At 40.5% G+C, this 17,362-nt stretch overlaps 1 protein-coding gene across 15 annotated transcripts in view; it reads right to left on the minus strand.

Moving 5' to 3' along the window:
- Window positions 1-17,362, minus strand: part of foxp1b (forkhead box P1b) — a 146,678-nt gene that overhangs the window by 122,609 nt on the left and 6,707 nt on the right. For 7 of the 15 annotated variants that reach the window (XM_013269979.3, XM_019358611.2, XM_005450152.4 and 4 more), the window contains exon 3: window positions 6,889-6,950. The exons of 6 other annotated variants lie outside the window; for them this stretch is intronic. The gene's annotated coding sequence lies outside the window, so the exon portion shown is untranslated. Of the gene's footprint in view, window positions 1-6,888; window positions 6,951-12,804; window positions 12,887-17,362 lie in introns of all 15 variants that reach the window. 2 more of the 15 variants (XM_025907471.1, XM_025907468.1) reach the window with 1 other exon arrangement.

The following is a 17,362-nucleotide window of genomic DNA, read 5'->3' on the forward strand; positions in this document are numbered from 1 at the left end:
AAAATATCTCCTCTACCTGACATCACACACAGCCAAAAGTAAAAATAAAAATACAAAGCTTTCTCACACCAAACTTTTTGACCTTTTTACTTTACTGCCTACACTTACTTCACTTTGTGAAACCAATTTAACAAACACATGTAGAATACACGATAGCTCTAGCTACTAGCTACTGAGTCACATAACATTTAAAATGTATTTTCTGTCAATTGTACCTTGTTAATTTAAATAAATCCTCAACGTTCTGAAGTCATTGACACGAGACACCTAAAAGAGAACTATGTGGTAACTGGTTATCTTACATTACTCATCTGCCCTCCCACCAACAATGTCTGCTTTTCATGGTTATTCTAAATGTATCTTTCCCCCTCGACTGCCGCACTGTGGTTCTCCCTTAGGTTATTTGCCAGATGCCTTTGAAGAAACCTCAAATCAGTACTGAAATTTATGTTGCTGTATATGTGAGTCACATCCACATGCTGCTCCTGTCAGGTCAATAGCTACCTTCACAGATTTGAAGATGTGTCCCACGACAGAAATGACTAGCACACGGCTAACTAAAAGGGATAAAAGAAGCACAGAAAGCACTTGTTAGCGCGCAGTACATTTGACTTCTGAGAGCACTGATGGAAGCAATGATTGAATTCACCAACGAAGAGAAGCAATACTTCCTCTTTTAGAGACTGTGACGACAAACGTGTGTGTAGCAACTGTGTATCTGTAATGACAACTGCTGTTTAAATTGCATCACCCACAGATGTGTTAATCATCCTTTATATATTGGACGGTGGTGGCAAACCTCAAGACTGAGAATAATACCTGCTTTTGCTTTCTAATCCTACTTACTGATTTAATAAAAATTGTCTGTCGTTTTCATATTGATCTTTAACTACACAAGCAGGGCTACCAAGTAAAAGCAGATTCAGTGTAGTATATCCAAACATTCCTGTTGGTTTCAGCACTCAGTTGTTACAAATTCAATCTGGATAATTCTACGAGACTCACTACTAAACTTTACTTGTCAAAAACATTAAAAAAATAAATAAAAATTGTCTGTGAAGGTCCAAAAAGGGGTTCAAAAAGCTGGAAGTCTTGCCCAAAAAAGCGAATGTAAGACAATGGCTGCCGTTGCTGCAGGGAGCTGTACTTTAAGTATATTATTAACTCAACACTGCCTGGACATGTGGGGGCTGTTTTACAATTTAGGCTTTAACAGATGTGGATTTTATGTGGCAGGTTCTCCAGAGTTTAGATGCTGCTGTCCACACAGATGAGGCCGTAAGGCGGGTCATAAAACCTGCCTTTGAAACTTTGGATGGATTAATGCCGACATGACAGCTAGTGAGCAGAGATCAGAACGGCTCACCTTTTCAATACACTCACATGCTCACCATCTGATATCCTACCAGACGAAAGCCGAGGTTGGAAGGTAATGAAAAAGCAAAAAAGGTGTGCCTGCAGCAGGTTCACTTTTATCTGACTAATCAACTAATAGTTTCAGGATATTTCCTCCTGGGTGGTATGAAAGGATGTTGCACACACTTGCATGTTTTAAAATGAGCAGTTTACTAAAATAGTGAATAGTGTATTATAGGGTGACAACAATGGTAATTGCACTTCAACCAGTGTACAGTGTAATTATTGGGATTTACACCCCCACCCCCACCCTTACCCGCCCACCCCTGCTTTACAAGGTAGAATTCCTGGAAGGGTACCTGACACACTCATTTGAACTTTCTTAAAACACACACTCTTTTAAATGTAAGCTTTTCTCACAGGCTCCGTTTTGTTCACTGCCTTTTTTTACTTAGATTATGTAACACCTCAAGAAAATCTCTGTCACACAATACAATCTTAGTGCTTCACACACTCCTTTTTTTCAGTGACCCATGTTGACTTTGGTACCACCTCCTGGGTTAGGCAGGAAGACACGCTGAGTGAGCTCTCTGCTGGCTGGATCCAGACCCAGCCTCTTACACAATGCAGGCTGCCTGGCTTGCAGCAGGCCAGCCCCTCCTCTCCAATAACCCACTTCCCATTCTTGATCAAACCTGGGGATTGTAGTGTAAGGGTGGAGATGAGAAAGATGGGAGGAGGTGTGTGTCTGTGTGTGTGGTGGTGGTGGTGGAGAAGGGGGTGCACATCCTGCGTGAAACCGCATCCTGAACAAGCATCGCTGCATCTCACTGTAAATAAATACTCTCTCCTCCGCGCAGCTTCCGTCAACTGTCACCGCCTTGGCTCCCAATCACCTTCAAGTCCAAACAGGAAAGTGCAGGGAGGCGAGGGAGATGGCAGATATGAGCTTTAATTTGCTTCTCGCTGCACTTTAGCCCGGGTGCACACTACTTCCTATACTCCTGCTCTGACCAGCTGCCCCGGCTTCGTTCCAGACCCTGAGTCCTTCCTGTCACCTTTCATTACCACATTATCCAGGAGGAGGCTCCCTGTGTAGCTGGGAAATCACCATTTGGTGGGACACCCACCCTCCACCCCCGCCTCATTTATGTTGTATTGTGCGAGACATTCAAAGCCACGCGCAACATCCTCAGAGGAGTGCTGCTGCCTTGTTACCTGCTAATCCCCTGTGCATTATAACAGGAGATGCAACTGAACAACAGAGCATGACGAAGGTAACAACTGAGACATGACAAGCTCGCAGTCCATGAATCGCTGTGGATTTCAAGACTGGTGCAGTGTGCAAACATTCATTTTTTGATTAACTATTGAAGGTCTTTCTTGATATGATTACAAACCAGTAGGTCTGTTACATAATCAAATATTTCTGATCGTGGACACAAGCAGGAACAGGAACGCCCGATGAATGAAATGAACGACAGAAACTCACAGGATAGCAGCTCCCCTTACTGTTTATACGGTTGCCCGAAAGGTGGTCCTATTTCAAGAGTGAGAGCATCCAGGGCCGCAGTCCTCCAGCACTTCTTGCATTGTTTTATTACACTTGAATGAGCTGAGCTGAAAATGGCATGCAGCTGCTGACTGCAGCGCATCAGTGTTTGGCCTGGGCTTAGCTTTGCCCACCGGGCTAGAAAAAAAAATCACTCAGAAACTGATCTGTCGAAATAAGACTATATGCTACAGCCAGGATGCTTTTATCTCTATGAAAAGGTAATGATTATCAAATCAAAACAATGACAATTATATATTTAGAGGACACCAAACAGAGCATTAGGTATTTTAGAAAACTGCATCAAATTCTTTCAATGATAAAGTGCACTGGAATCAAGATCAGGACATTTTCTTTAAATCTGAACCCAAGACCTCTACAAAAGCTTTAAAACAGCAGCAGTATTCAGTAAAAGCAGCTGACACTTCAACAGTAATGACAATGTTTGCCCAAAGGATGGAATGGTAGATTGCTTCTGTCCAAAACTATTAAAATAATGATCTAAGTGAAAAAGAATTAACAAATTAAGACTACGTTAATAAATCGGACGCTATGCAGCAACACATGTTGCAACAGTAAGTCGTCACTGTTTAAAACAGCAATATTTTCCAACCAAATTGGCAGTTGAAGATAGGACCTTCATGCAAACTCTTTCATGGGAATGTTTTACAAAAGAAAAAAAATGCACAAAGCAGGCGGCAGTTGAAGCCACGTATTTACTGCCATCTGCGCGTAGTCTACTATTTTGCATCCGATCAGAAATCAGCTGAATGTGGTTAGGCATGCCACAAATATATTCAGCCTCTCCTTCTCCTCCGAATGTTGTGCATAGCTGTTACACTTGTGCTAAGCTGTGCCATCTTCATCAGACAGTTACAGGCGCCTTCCTCTTTGCCTGAGGAGAAGGCTCACTGGCCAGACACATTACTTTAAAGGGCAGCATTTCAATGAGCACGTCTCAACCTGCCCAGGGGGAGTGTGAGTGTCTGTGCGTTTGGGTGTGTTTATGTTTTATCCTTAGGACCCCCAATTGTTGTTCATTTGCTCTGCAAAGACAAAATAAGCACATAAAGGCCAAAATGTGCTCTTCCCTGGCCTTCACCCACATCACAGCACTTTTCCGCACAAGTGGCTAACCAGAGATAATTATACAATTAAAACAATTTTCCGCATCTATCTGTCAGTCTGATCTAATTCACCATTCGAATGACACTAATGGCGTAAGCCTCTTCTCTCTCCTTCCCCGAGCAAAGCCTTTTTCTCTTTATCGCAAAACACACCAAAGCCATCTGTAACAGAGGAAAACAGGAATGGCTCTCTCTGTTGTTTAGCAGGATGTTAGCGAATAAAGTTAAGACCAGCAGCTTTTCAGCACGATCCATACGGCAGCAAGGAAACGGGGAGGTTCATTTGATTGTTGGTGTAAATTAACCCTTGGTTGCAGGAATAAAAAGAAACAGAGTGACTCTCATATTTTCTGAGACAACACTCCCTTCAACCAGCGCTGATATTAATAATTCATCATGACAAAATACATTACCAGAGAAAGCTGAACGTGAAAAGAAGAGTCAGCTGTGACAGGAAACCAGTCACATTAAAGCTGGGCTCTGACATTCAGCAGGAGAATGTGAAAAAATAAACTGTAATCTTTCATTGTTCAAAGGAACAGGAAGATGAATTCCCATTTCAATAATCACATTATGTAGTTGATCGAGTGGCCGATCTGCAGGGAGGTATAGCCTTAGATTGTGCCTTTCGGACAGACCCACACAGGGTGTGAACAACAAGGGAGGATTTAGCCAAACCTTGACCTGGATATCCTGCATCTCGGTCCACCCTGTGAGGACAAGGAACACAGATATGAACTACTCCTACACAAGTTCAAGGGAAATGCTCACATGGTGCTGCTCTGTTCTTCTCAGCTAGCTCCACCAATACAATGGCAGCAGCGAGTTTTATGTTTATGAGCAGTCCTGATGGGGATACGCATATCCATTATCCATTAGATATGAGTCTGCCTGTAGTGGGGGTCTGGTATTAACCCACAAGCAAGTGCCCCATCAGCAGAGAGGAAAAAACTGCCTTTTATGGCAACAGATCGCAGACTCAAGCCATTGGCCACAAAGCCCACAAATGAGGCGTTAAGTGTAGTGGCAGGCCAGTAGAGAAAGAGGAGCAGAGAGATATGACCCTTTTCTCATCCATGCATGAATCTGCCCTCTGCCTCTCTGTCTTTCTTGCTCTGTGCCAGTCGTCTAAGAAAAGAACACATCCAACCATGCTTAACTACCCAACAACGCTCACGACTAAATAACAACTGTCACCTGCAGCAGTATTCACCACAACGCTGGTAATGTTACCGCCGTGTAACGTAATCTTTCTAATTGAATATTAATTTTTATACAATATTTGGAGAGATTCCTAACGGACATTTTCTGTAATTAATTGCCAGATAGAGGCAGGTCTAGTGCGGCAAAGTTAAAAAATACAACCTGACATGGAGATTGGGAAACAGAGTACAGCGAGGGGCCTGCTGGGATGGTTTCATCATCGTGCCTGACCCCCCCTGCTGCTGGGAATGGCAGGAGACGGGGGGAGCAGGAGGAGATAGACTCCTCTTCACAGTCAGAGATTTAATTGCACGCAGATTCCATTACCTCTGCACAAATGTCACATTCTCTTCTGATCAGGGGCACGGCAGCCACTGGCAGTATGGCTGGCAAGCAGCCAGACTATAGTGCAGAAAGTGTTCAGCCAATCAGGGCTCCCAGGGCAGACAGAGGTGAAGAGGGATGGAAAGACTACTTCACACCAAAGATATTAAAAAACAAAGGAGAGTCACAAACAGAAAGCAGCAGATGGTGCAACGTTTAAACAGCGCGTGACGTGCTGCATTAACAGATATTAAACAATTTATTGATTTTAGACTGTTGTTATAATGGGGCACTAAAAACTTCTGGACATAACATTCACGAAAACAAAAAGTATGGATTTTTCTGGAAGAAGAACAGGCTTTTTTTTTATATTAAAGCAGTCATTTGTGTTATTCTTTCAGACTAGCAGAGCAACAGCTAATTTTATTATCTCTAACAAAATGCAAACAATTCCCATTATCAAGTTCTGATGCTCAAGGACATGTCATGTTTTGTCTGACCAGCAATCCAAAACCCAAAGATACAAAGATTCAAGCTACTTTCACAGAAGACTTTGAAAACCAGCAAATATTTAGGAAGCTGTGAATTTTTATGCTTTCATACTCTTTCTGAATTCATCAAAAAAATCAGGTGTCAACTATTATTATTCAGTTAATCACCTCACTGTTTCAAGGACATTTTAAACTGTTGTAATGGCCAGAGCAGCTAGAATGACAACTTCACCCTCAAAATGTTACCCAAATCATGGTTAAACTTTTGTATTATTATCCTTCATACTTGAATCAAACAATATCATATCATTGTTTTAAGAGTTTCCATTTAAAAGGTCTGAATTGGGACCTCCAGGAATAGGGGGTAGTGAAGTACCCCTGATTGACTGTCCTGATTCTCCATCTGGGAAAACAGCCACTTACAAGAGCAGCCTCAGACCTTTTTTAAATTGCTGGCAAAAACTGGACAAGCAGGGCAGCAGTTTAGAGGCCTGGGACCAGTCCTCACAGATGCAGAGCTGAAGTTTATTTATTTAAAATAATTGCAATAATGGTCACTAAAATTAGATATTTTCCCTAAAACAGTAAACTCTCTCCAGAACTATTTGTGTCTCTATCATTCACATCCATGCTTAGTAGCCAGTGAAGCCTAACAGTGAAACTGCTAAAAAAGTCACGATATTCTGTTGGGATGTGTTTCAAACCAGTTATGGCTTGAAACACGTAAGCCGAAAAGTCACATCTTACAGTGCTTTGAAGACACTTCACAGACAAACAGCAGGCACATTACTGTATGCAGTAAGAGAAGAGTTATAGTGGGAGGACTGCCACATACCCTGATCACTGGTGCAGGGTCGATTGGCACGCCATTCCTCCAATCAGACTTCAGCTTACGGTCTTGAGGGCAGGACCACGGGGGTTTCACACAGAGGACACAAACAGAGAGAGAGAGAGAGAAAAGGAAGGGGAAAGATACAAAGATTACAAACAGGAAGTGAAAGGTGGGGAAAGCCCCTACCCCGGTCCGCGGAGCCCACGCGTACAGAAATGACATAAGGAATGTCAAAAGTAAACGTGATGGTCTTCAGCCACAGGTATTTGTTAAGTTATGACACACTGATTCCTGTTGGCATCTCTTGGCCTACATGCATATCAAGTTATCTTCCTTTCATATCAGAACATGCACATAAGAAACTATGACAGGTACACAATGAAAAATATCAAAAGTGTTTGTATCTGTGGTTTATGTCTCACCCTAAACCAGTAAAGATGTTACAATATTCCCTTTGAGTAGTTGCAATATCAACATAACAATATGCTGAATTGATTTTATACAGCGTATACTTTATAATCCTTTAAATGTAAAAAAGAAAAACGGCAAAGAACATTACCAAATCACACAACAAAATAAGCAAGGTGACACAAAAGGATAATTAAGGTTGTGTAATAGGCGTTAATCACCGTCGTGATATGACAAGAAAAATGCCACAACTCTGAGTGGTTTGATGAGTGTAAAACAGAAACATGAGTAACATATTTTATATTACTGTATAGTCTTTGACATAAATGTCACAGCACTTGTACATTCCAAAATAGCTTGTAACACAACACGCATGTAGTTTATTTAAAAACCTGTTTAGCTCAAAAGCATTCATCTGTAGCCAGATAAACAAGTGGAAAGAGGCTAATGACTTCCATATACAATTCAGATCATGCAAATGAGGCTGCATAACAGATTACATCTGGTTTTGTCCCTGTCACAGGAGTCACGGCTGCATGTGTGGCTTGTTGCCCCGTGATATATGTGTGTACATGTTTGCTGTTTAATGTGGCTGTGTCTCTAGCAACACAGCAAAGCAGTGCAGCTCCCAGTTAATTGGCCTGCTCTATGAGAAAGCGTGTTAAAAACCAAATCTATAACTCTGTGTGTGGAGCGGTGTAGCTTTCCAACCAGACACAACAAACCACAGCCCAAACGTCCCAGCTCCTCATAATTCACCAGTGTGGAATTCAACTAACCCCATTAGTGCGACTGCTGTTTCCACAGGCCGTCCACATTCCTGGGCCTACCATTGGCCCAAGATAAGACCCTTCTGATTACTCTGTTGCATGCCTGTCATTACTCACAAAAAAATGTTGATCCCAACAGACAGCCCCCCTCATGGATTGATGGCTCCTCTATTGTGTCCCCATGCCCTTCAATTGAAGCACTTGCTTTCAGACGGTCCCCTAACTTCAAGTTTGACGACAGAGGGCAGTTTGTGACTTCGGCCAAGGATTGCTGCCAAGTTTGCCACATCAAAAGTACAGCACTCAGACTTCAGCAGCTTCATGAGAAGATCCAAATATGATGGGATTTACGCGCTGTATGACAAATGGGATTTTAAAATAGACTGGGATTTCATGAGCTCTCGAGCGCTCTTATGATTTGATGTTTAAAAAACTATTTGGCCAATAGCTTGGCCAATAATGATATTTTCCAGTCTTTTTATTTTGTATCTATTTAGTTATCTCTTTGTTCCAGGTAAACAAGGACATCTCCATTTCGAGAAATAACATACTACTCGACCACAATATCCTGGTTATTTTTGGTTATTTATCAATATGCTAATACTAGTCAGCAGTGCCAAAATTGACCTAAATTCATAATCAGACTATATATCAGTGCATCCATGCATCATACAAAAATATCAGAAATAGCTTTCTATGAATCTAACTATACATTATGAGTAAGCAACTTTATGAGTAAACAACTAAAAGTTATATTTCATCCTCCTCTAGACGTACAGTCAAGCTTGCTCTGTCACCCAGGACTACCTAAATCTTCTGACACCGTGAGTCAGACATACCTATGAGGCCCATGTGTGAACATCACTGCTGTGTAAAGTCTGAAATTCAAGGGAAAGGTTCAGTAAGATACATTCAAAGTGAAATGGCTCTCTGGTTTAGTGTAACTTAAAATCAGCTAGAGTCAAGTCACCAACTGGGCCGCAGAGCAGAGACTGGGACACTGGCGGTGAATCAGATCAATGGCCTGACCCATTAAGTCACAGCACTCCCAGCACCTCGTTTAATAAGAGGCGATCTTTGGGAACACCCCTAGCTGACCCATGCTACCGGGGACAATTACAAGAGAGTGGTGTTTCAGGACCAACGCCCACTTGACCCGGTAGCGTAAAGACACCGAGGAGATCCACATGATTTAAACTCCTCCCTAAGACGTGCTGACAAGGTTACAGGGTCAACACAGACATTAACAGGTCAGTGTGTGGCCCACTTGGGAACAATTACTCCCAGTCACAGCTAAGTGGACACTTGATTGAACACGACGGAGGCAGGACACACTTCCCACAGATAACAATCCCCAGAGCCATTTAGGATAAAAAGCCCTTGTGATACAGCCTTTATGGACAAAATTCATCTTCCTTTTCCCTTTTAAAAGAATGTGAGAGTGTGATAGAGAGCCATTCTCTGGAAGAGATGAGTCTCTCAAAGCATTACCATTTTCTAGCAATACTAATAGCTGCTTATGACAAAGAAACAATTACAAGGTGACTGGGATTAAAAGCTAAACAATGTTAAGTTTTCATTTTTCTTGCAACACTCAGAATGCCCAAATTTATAAGAGCAGCAAATGAGACCAAAAGTAAAAGGGCTTAAGATGCTGACATAGATTTACTATTTCCTGATAAATATCTCTAATTAACTATGTGAGTGTGCAGTTTGTTATGATACTCAACCTTTAGCCCACTGAAAGTTTGACTCCTTTCTCACCAGAGTGACTAAAACTTTGCTTCAAACATCTGGTATGTTACGAGTGCATGCACTAGCAAATACACTAATAATGTGCAGCTTTGACATATACTGTAACGGAGAAAAAAAACACATATTCTGAAGTATCACTTGCAAATAAAATAGCACACACAGGTTATGTGGATCTCTGGTAAAATGGTCACTCTTGTCCTATAGTCTCTTTGCACACAAATAGGGCTTATCGATTCCCGAACACATTTTCCCACATTTGCATAAGCTGTGTGTTGTTTGTGGTATTGTTTCTTTTTTTTTTCCACAGGCTTTGTTTATTTATTTCTCTATGTTAGAAAATCGGTTCCACATTGTCCCTCGATCTGCAGCAGCGGCTGGCGCTGCAGCTGTTAGTTGTTAGTGACTGGAGATGACACAGTTCACCACTTCTCCAAAAAGCCAGCAAGCCCGGAGACCAGCACAGCTGCAGAGTGAGAGGAGAGGAGAGGAGAGGAGAGGAGAGGAGAGGAGAGGAGAGGAGAGGATCTCTCTCCTATTTCTCTATCCCACCCTTCTCCTTACCAGTGCATCTTCCATTTCACTTTGGACCCTGGAGAACGAGCCGTGCTAACCAAAGAATTTGGCCCAATGAGACAACATTAACCCATTTGTACACGCAAAGTGCAAAAGCAACAGGCTCACCAGCTGACCTAATGGTTGTTGTGGCAGGGCTTTATTCCCTGGGACCGTTTTGTAACCAAGTGGGCACCATGTGAATACCATCTGTGTACCACTTATTTAAAGCTGGCAGAGGTCCCGTGGCAGCCAATCTGGCAATGAGAAAAACGAAATAAATTGCATCATTTACTTAACATGCATTTACTGTTGTACCTGTTAAAAGCCCATGACTAAATAATTTTTTTTCTGGTGCCACCTTTTTCTTTCAGCCAAAATTGTGTTTTATGTGTGACAAACCGAGCAACTGTTAGCGGGCTGATAAAGGAGGTTTTTCAAGATATTAACCACATGAAATCACATTTGCCACCAAGTATATTAAGAGCCCTAAATCCATTTACACCAAAGAAATCTCCAAGTGCATTATGCACTTCACAGAACCCATAAACAGACAATAAACATATTGTAATTATAATGCCAACTCTTTAATTACGTGTGTCATTTGGGAATGGTCGAGCTTGCTAATTGTCAGAGTGATGTGAAAGGACTGGGGGAGGCTAGAAGGAGATCAAGCCTCAGGCCCCAATGAGAACCATATTCCCCACTCTCCAAGCGTGTTAGAAGGCAGAAAATTCAATTGGCATGGTTCCAAAGAAGAACAGTCCAAACAGCCTTAATCAGCAGGGACAAACTCCATGCAAATCATTTACATTAGCACGAGCGGAGAAAGCAGAAAAATATCTGTGGTTTCACTCTCACAACATGAAAGCAAGGAAACTCCTTTGCCTCCTGTAACTTCAGTAACAGGGCTCTTTATATCAGAAACATGCCTTTAGCTGCCACTGACCAAATCAACATCTAAAGAAGCAAAAAAAAAGAGGGGGAAAATACAAGGCGCCCATGTTTACTCCTTATGTGGAGCTGTCCTCAACACAACATAATTAGCATATTATTCACCGGTGAAGCAATAACAACTCTGTGGCTATAAGTGAATTATTACTGCGTATGTTTTCTTATTTCCCAATATTGATAACGGCAATGTTATAGTAAATAATACAGCGCCTGTTAATTGTTCTCTCAATAGTCAGCGCGTAGCCACCATCTGATAAAAATCATCCACCTGTCATCTGATCAAAAACAACTTGCTAACTGCAAAAATGTTCAGGTTGATTCTGGTGGTGCGTTCTACATTATTGTTTTGAAATACTTCTGACATCAATCACAGGGCAAACCGAATGGAAGTGTCATCACAAACCAAAACATCCTGTACTGAATAATTTGAGGTGAATACTCATTTACCGTCGTGGTTTTATTTGTGTGTTTAAAAAATCAAATGGAAATATATTTATTTCTGGCAGCTCTACACTAAAGTTTCTCTTCATTTGTCAGCTGACACATTCAACGACACATGCTGATATCTATTCAGTATGAATAAACATTTTAGACGATGCTGCAGGAGTGCTTTGAAACTCATTTTACGGGTGTTTTAACTGTTTTTACCCAAGGCTGTCACAGGAAAATAGTGCATCTATTGCAATTAAATGCTCAAATCTGTGCATATCACCAATTAGAGAAGGAAATATCGTATTTAAAAAGCAGTGGAGAATAAGTTAAACAACATTTTATCTGTTATCTTTAGAGATTCAGGGTTTGTTTGGACATGATCAGAGCCACTTCTGATGTTCACTCCATTTCTTCAGGGGTTTTGCTTCTGTTTTAGGGACTGGAAAGTTTATAGTAAAAAATAAAAATGAAAAATAAAAATAAATAGGTCCATTCTGTCAGCAATAATAGTTTGTTTGGACAAGAACTTCTGTTCTGATGTCAGAAATACAGTGAACCAGAGTCCAGACAAGAAGTCAACTGCCGTGAACAGCCTGTGATACTAACATATGCTGCATATGGCAGTGAATGTGGTGAACAGAGATCACTGAGTGAAATATTCATTCTCTAAGTACAGAGCACCCTGAAAACACTTTGTGAGATGACATCTTCAGATGAATCATCAGCCAAGAAAATGTCAGTTAGACTATGAGAAACTGTCTCCACCTTTGTTTACATATTGACTGGCATTATGTGGTTGACCCTGATGAGAACAACTCACAGTCTCCAATGGCATGATCTCACTTGGTGGAAAAAAAGCTGTCACTATGATGGTCACTGGTAGGAGGGTGTGGCCTTGCAATCAATGAAGGTGGAGGGATTTGAAGGCAAAAACAAAACAAATCTATTATTGCTTCTAGAGCATGAAATCATGCATTAGCTAATCCTGTACTGAAACAGTCAATCCTGCACCAGTTATTCTAAAATTTATTGCTCAAATTGTTCTCACCTCTGCTTTTTCCATTGCTCTGTCTATGCGAGGTTGAACTAAACACTTCACTGTGCCCTGGAAGGTCTTTTAAACAGGATCACTATTGATAAAAGAGATCAGAGTGACTGAGTGAAAGAGAAAGCGTAGATGTAGGATTCAGAATTTTCATCTACTATCCATCTCATATTCTAATGCAGCCATTATGCTCTAAAAAGAGACTGCTCATCTATTCATTTTATAGGGCATTTGCAAAAAAGATGACACTGCAAGAGGGTTTGTCAGAGTGATTAAAATTCTTTGAATTAGCCCTTCAATCTCTGCATACAATTGCATATAAAGTACACAGAAATGCACTCAAAAGCCTGGCCCGGCTCCTCTCTGTAGCAGGATATGAAAAGATTGATTTACTCATTTCTCACTATGAGTTGTTTTCAGTGTGAGAAATTGATCGGTCAACACATTAAAACCTTGTACATCATGCACCCTTATGCACAACATGAAAAGGCTTTCAGAAAAATATCCAATAACTCAAAACAGCTAATTGCTTAAGTTACATTTACAGCATTTACAACAGGTGCAGAAATTTTTAGACAAAAAGCTGTAAACTATAAAATGTAAATTGTACCAGCCGTGAGCTAGAAGGAAAGCAACCGTGGAGCATGACACTGAGTGTACTGAATTGTAAGACGCTCTTATTAGTCTTACAATTCACAAAGTCTGGACTTTTAGTCAGTTTTCAAACAGTATAGGAAAGCACGACTTGTGTGAGACCCTGGACCCAAAAGAATATCTAGAATTCTTTTCTAATATTTTCTAGAGTACATCTAGATGATTTTCAGCTACTCTTCTAATTTCGAGTGTTTCTGACGAGTGTTTCAAAAAGTATGAACTAAAATGATCAAGAGCTCAGATACGGATGCAAAACGGAATCACTGCTAAAATTAGGCTAAGCTCACTTCCATCCATAGCCTTTTGAGTAATCACGCTAAAAATAGAAAAACAAATAAATAGAGAAACAAAACCAATCACAAGCCCACCTTGTGTAGGTGGTTTTAGTAACACAACAGATGTGAATTATGGTTACAATTCCCCCTTCTATTCCTGGGGAAAAAAAGTTGCCAGAAAGTGTTTTTGCAGAACGGGAAGTTGAAAAGACATCAATTCAGTTAAAAACTCTGTGTGAAATTCTCAGCATATGACTTCTTGAGTTATGACGAGACATTAGTTTCGAGAGGCCTCGACTTTTGATTTCTGAATTCCAAAATGTAGTCATTTACAGCCTCGAGTCCAAAGTTAAGGAAATTATCCAAATACGTTCAGTGATTCTATCAAAAGTATTAAAGGTATATACAGTCAAATGAATAATACGTATGTGTGTGGGTGTGTTCTGTTTTTGTTTGTTTGTCTTGTAGGAAACCTGGCGTGGGAAAAGAATTTGGTTGCTTTTCAATCTCACTGTTTCATGTGTTGTAAGCTTGACCGGTACATAAGTCGCTATAAACACAAAGTCAGCATTTGGCGTTCCCAGCGTCACCTTTTGCAGAGACTGCGACCTGAAAGTGACGTGCTGTTCACATCACTCCTTAAGTACACAATTACACTTTTTCTCATGCTTTTAACTCTACTACCTGGAACAAAATAAGCAACAAATAGGTTTCAGTTCTAGTTTAGTTTCTCTCTGTGACTCACCCACTCATTCTCTTGTTCTCTCGCCATCTTTTTTTAGACCAGCTGCATTACCCAAGTCCCCATTCACATCAACTGCAATTGCAGATTTATGAGAGATATTTAAGAGCTTATGTAAATCTTGTAAAGAAGCTGATGGCTAAGATCTGTCCTTTTTTACAACTACTTTTTGCTGCTGTCTTTTTCTTGCCACCGTAAACACTCATTTTGTTCACAGGTCACGTTTTACAAATGAGCTATGTGCCTGTTGTTCTAGCGTGCTGTTATGTCACCTGAGCACAATGTGCATGTGCACGCTTACTGTCAAGAGAGAAAGTCGACTGGTCTTAGGAAACAGAGAAATACTGCCACTGAAATGCTGCTACAGCACATTCTACACGATTCAGACAGCACTGAAGATACAATAAAAGTACATTATTTAAACTACATTACTATATTTTGTTTAATTTTATTAAGAGAGCTCTATTCCATAAATTATATACCTGAACTAACTGCTGCAGGAAAAATAAAACCAGCATATGAATAGATCAACTGCTAATTTCATGACACCAATTTCATGAAACGCTATTAGTGTCACCCCACATACTAAACAAATCAACGAAATGTTTAGACTTACATGATGATATAACAGTACTGTAGCATTCGTCTCAGGATTAACAACTCTGACAGTAACTTTGCGGTGTTGATACTGCAGGGTGACATAACCTGCATTCAGATTTCAGGGTACAGATTTGACCAAATTCAATTCCGGTCCATTTTACTGTGCCACTTGCCGTGTGTGACGCTATTACACGTTGTTAGTGCACTGCTTTGTTTGCTGCCATTTGATTACTTTTTGCAGGATAACCGACAGCCAGTGTGGTTGTCGCCTCCCATCGAAAAGGGACTTTACACACGTTTGCAACCTCTGATGCTGAGCCGCTCTGTGAAAGCCACAAATGTATCATACCTGACAAGGATCTCTGGTGGATCTCAACTTTACACCTGATAAACACAAACCCGGAAATATTATACAGACTGGGAGTCTAGAACAAGTCAAATATGAGACTAAAATTATTTCAAAACAACTATAGCCGTAGGAGTCTCAACGTCTGGTTTTTTGTTTCCCGCCACAATTCAGCAACTTTGTGTAAATTGCAAACTTGCATCTTGAATACACGACATGTTCAGCCAATTGGCTACAATGAAATTAATAATAATTGCTTTGTGGACGTGGCTGGGACTTGAGTTCATTGTGGCTTTTTGGTATTTAAAATATTATTGAAAAAACCCTCAATGAAACAACAGCTGAAAATAACGTAAATCTTTTTTCTGGTTTAAAAAAACATTATTAAAAAAAACAAGTAAATACGTGAAACTGTCAAATACTTTTGCACACAATGGAAATATTAAATAGGAAATTATACCCTATTTTTCCACAATCTCCTTTTAAATTTTTCATTATTATCTTGCTATTCATATCTTAGTCATTTAAATGTAAATTATTTTATTACAATTAACGTTATTTTAAAAAACTGGGTGTAGACTTCATTCAATTTGTCTAAATTCATTTGTGACAGTATCATCTGAAGACACTATACTGTGGTAAAATGTAACTTTGTGTAACTTTCCTTTGTTTACAAAAAAAAAGAAAAAAAAGAATGATGCATAAAAAAATATCATCCAGTAGTACCAAAGTTAGAGATATCAACAAAACTACTTTAATCACAAAAACAACAGTGTTTATCTAGTCAGCACATGCAGCAAATGGCTATCCACATTATCTGCTTCAACACATAATTCCAGCCCTGGCTAATCTATTGACCAAAATGATTAAAGAAATAACTCCTGTGAAAATAACCATCTCCAACTGAGTGGTTTGGGAATGGAGCCCCACCCTGTTTACAACACTGAGAACAAAAACAAACTCCCTCCAAGGAGGCCAGGCAAATGCAAGTCACACACTCCAACCAATACAGGCAAACAACAACAACATCTGAGGATCTACTGGGAGAGCGGGCTACCAAACAACAGCAGCCTGCACACAAACAAGGTGAGCGTTTCGAACTGTCAGAGGGAGTGAACTGGAGACTGAAAGCAAGTCTGTGTGTGAGAGAGAGAGAAAGCGAGACTCGGTGTGAAAGTGGAATTGAGTAGCAAAAGAAAAGTCAAATACCACCCGCGCCGCCCCAGTCTCAGGTCAACTGAATCATCAGGAGTCAGGGAAGATACCGTCACCGCTTTCCATGAATAGCTCACAAAACCACATCAGAATGACTTCACCGAAGCAAAAACAATAGTTTGAGAACACTCTTCCTCAATATCCAGGGGACTCTGAATGAAGAAGTAATGAATCTCAGTTAACAAGGCCATTATCAGTGAGAGAGCTACATCATCCGGATGGACTACGGATCCATAAGGCCCTTACGTCCACTGGCCTTTTATTGTCGCTATTATCTCCTAAGGTATGCCATTAACAATTGTACAAAAAAAGATGAAAGTATCATGTGTTTGATCTCACACTGTACATCATCATAGTAAACAATGAGGCTGTATAAGGGACACAGGCCCAATTAGCCATCTCTGTTCTCAGCTGTCAAGTGTTTAAACAGCTTGCTAGGATCATAATAGTAACCTGCATACTTTCATCTGTGCTCCAGACTCATCAGCATGGTAGCACCTTTGCTTAAGCGCTGCACTGCATCTTGGGTAATTACTGCTTCCCAATTACCTCCCAGCTGGTAAATATATATCAAATAAACAAGCAACAACCCGTCAATTAGGAGCGCCGTTTCATAATGGGGGTACAAAATGATGTTTTATGCAGAGACAGAGGAAAGCAGAGAGAAAGGGGTAGCATTCAACATCAAAGTGAACTTGTATCTGTTAACTGCACTCACAGTACATCTGA

The sequence above is a fragment of the Oreochromis niloticus genome, linkage group LG5, assembly GCF_001858045.2.
Source record: "Oreochromis niloticus isolate F11D_XX linkage group LG5, O_niloticus_UMD_NMBU, whole genome shotgun sequence".
In the NCBI taxonomy this organism is placed as follows: Eukaryota; Metazoa; Chordata; class Actinopteri; order Cichliformes; family Cichlidae; genus Oreochromis; species Oreochromis niloticus.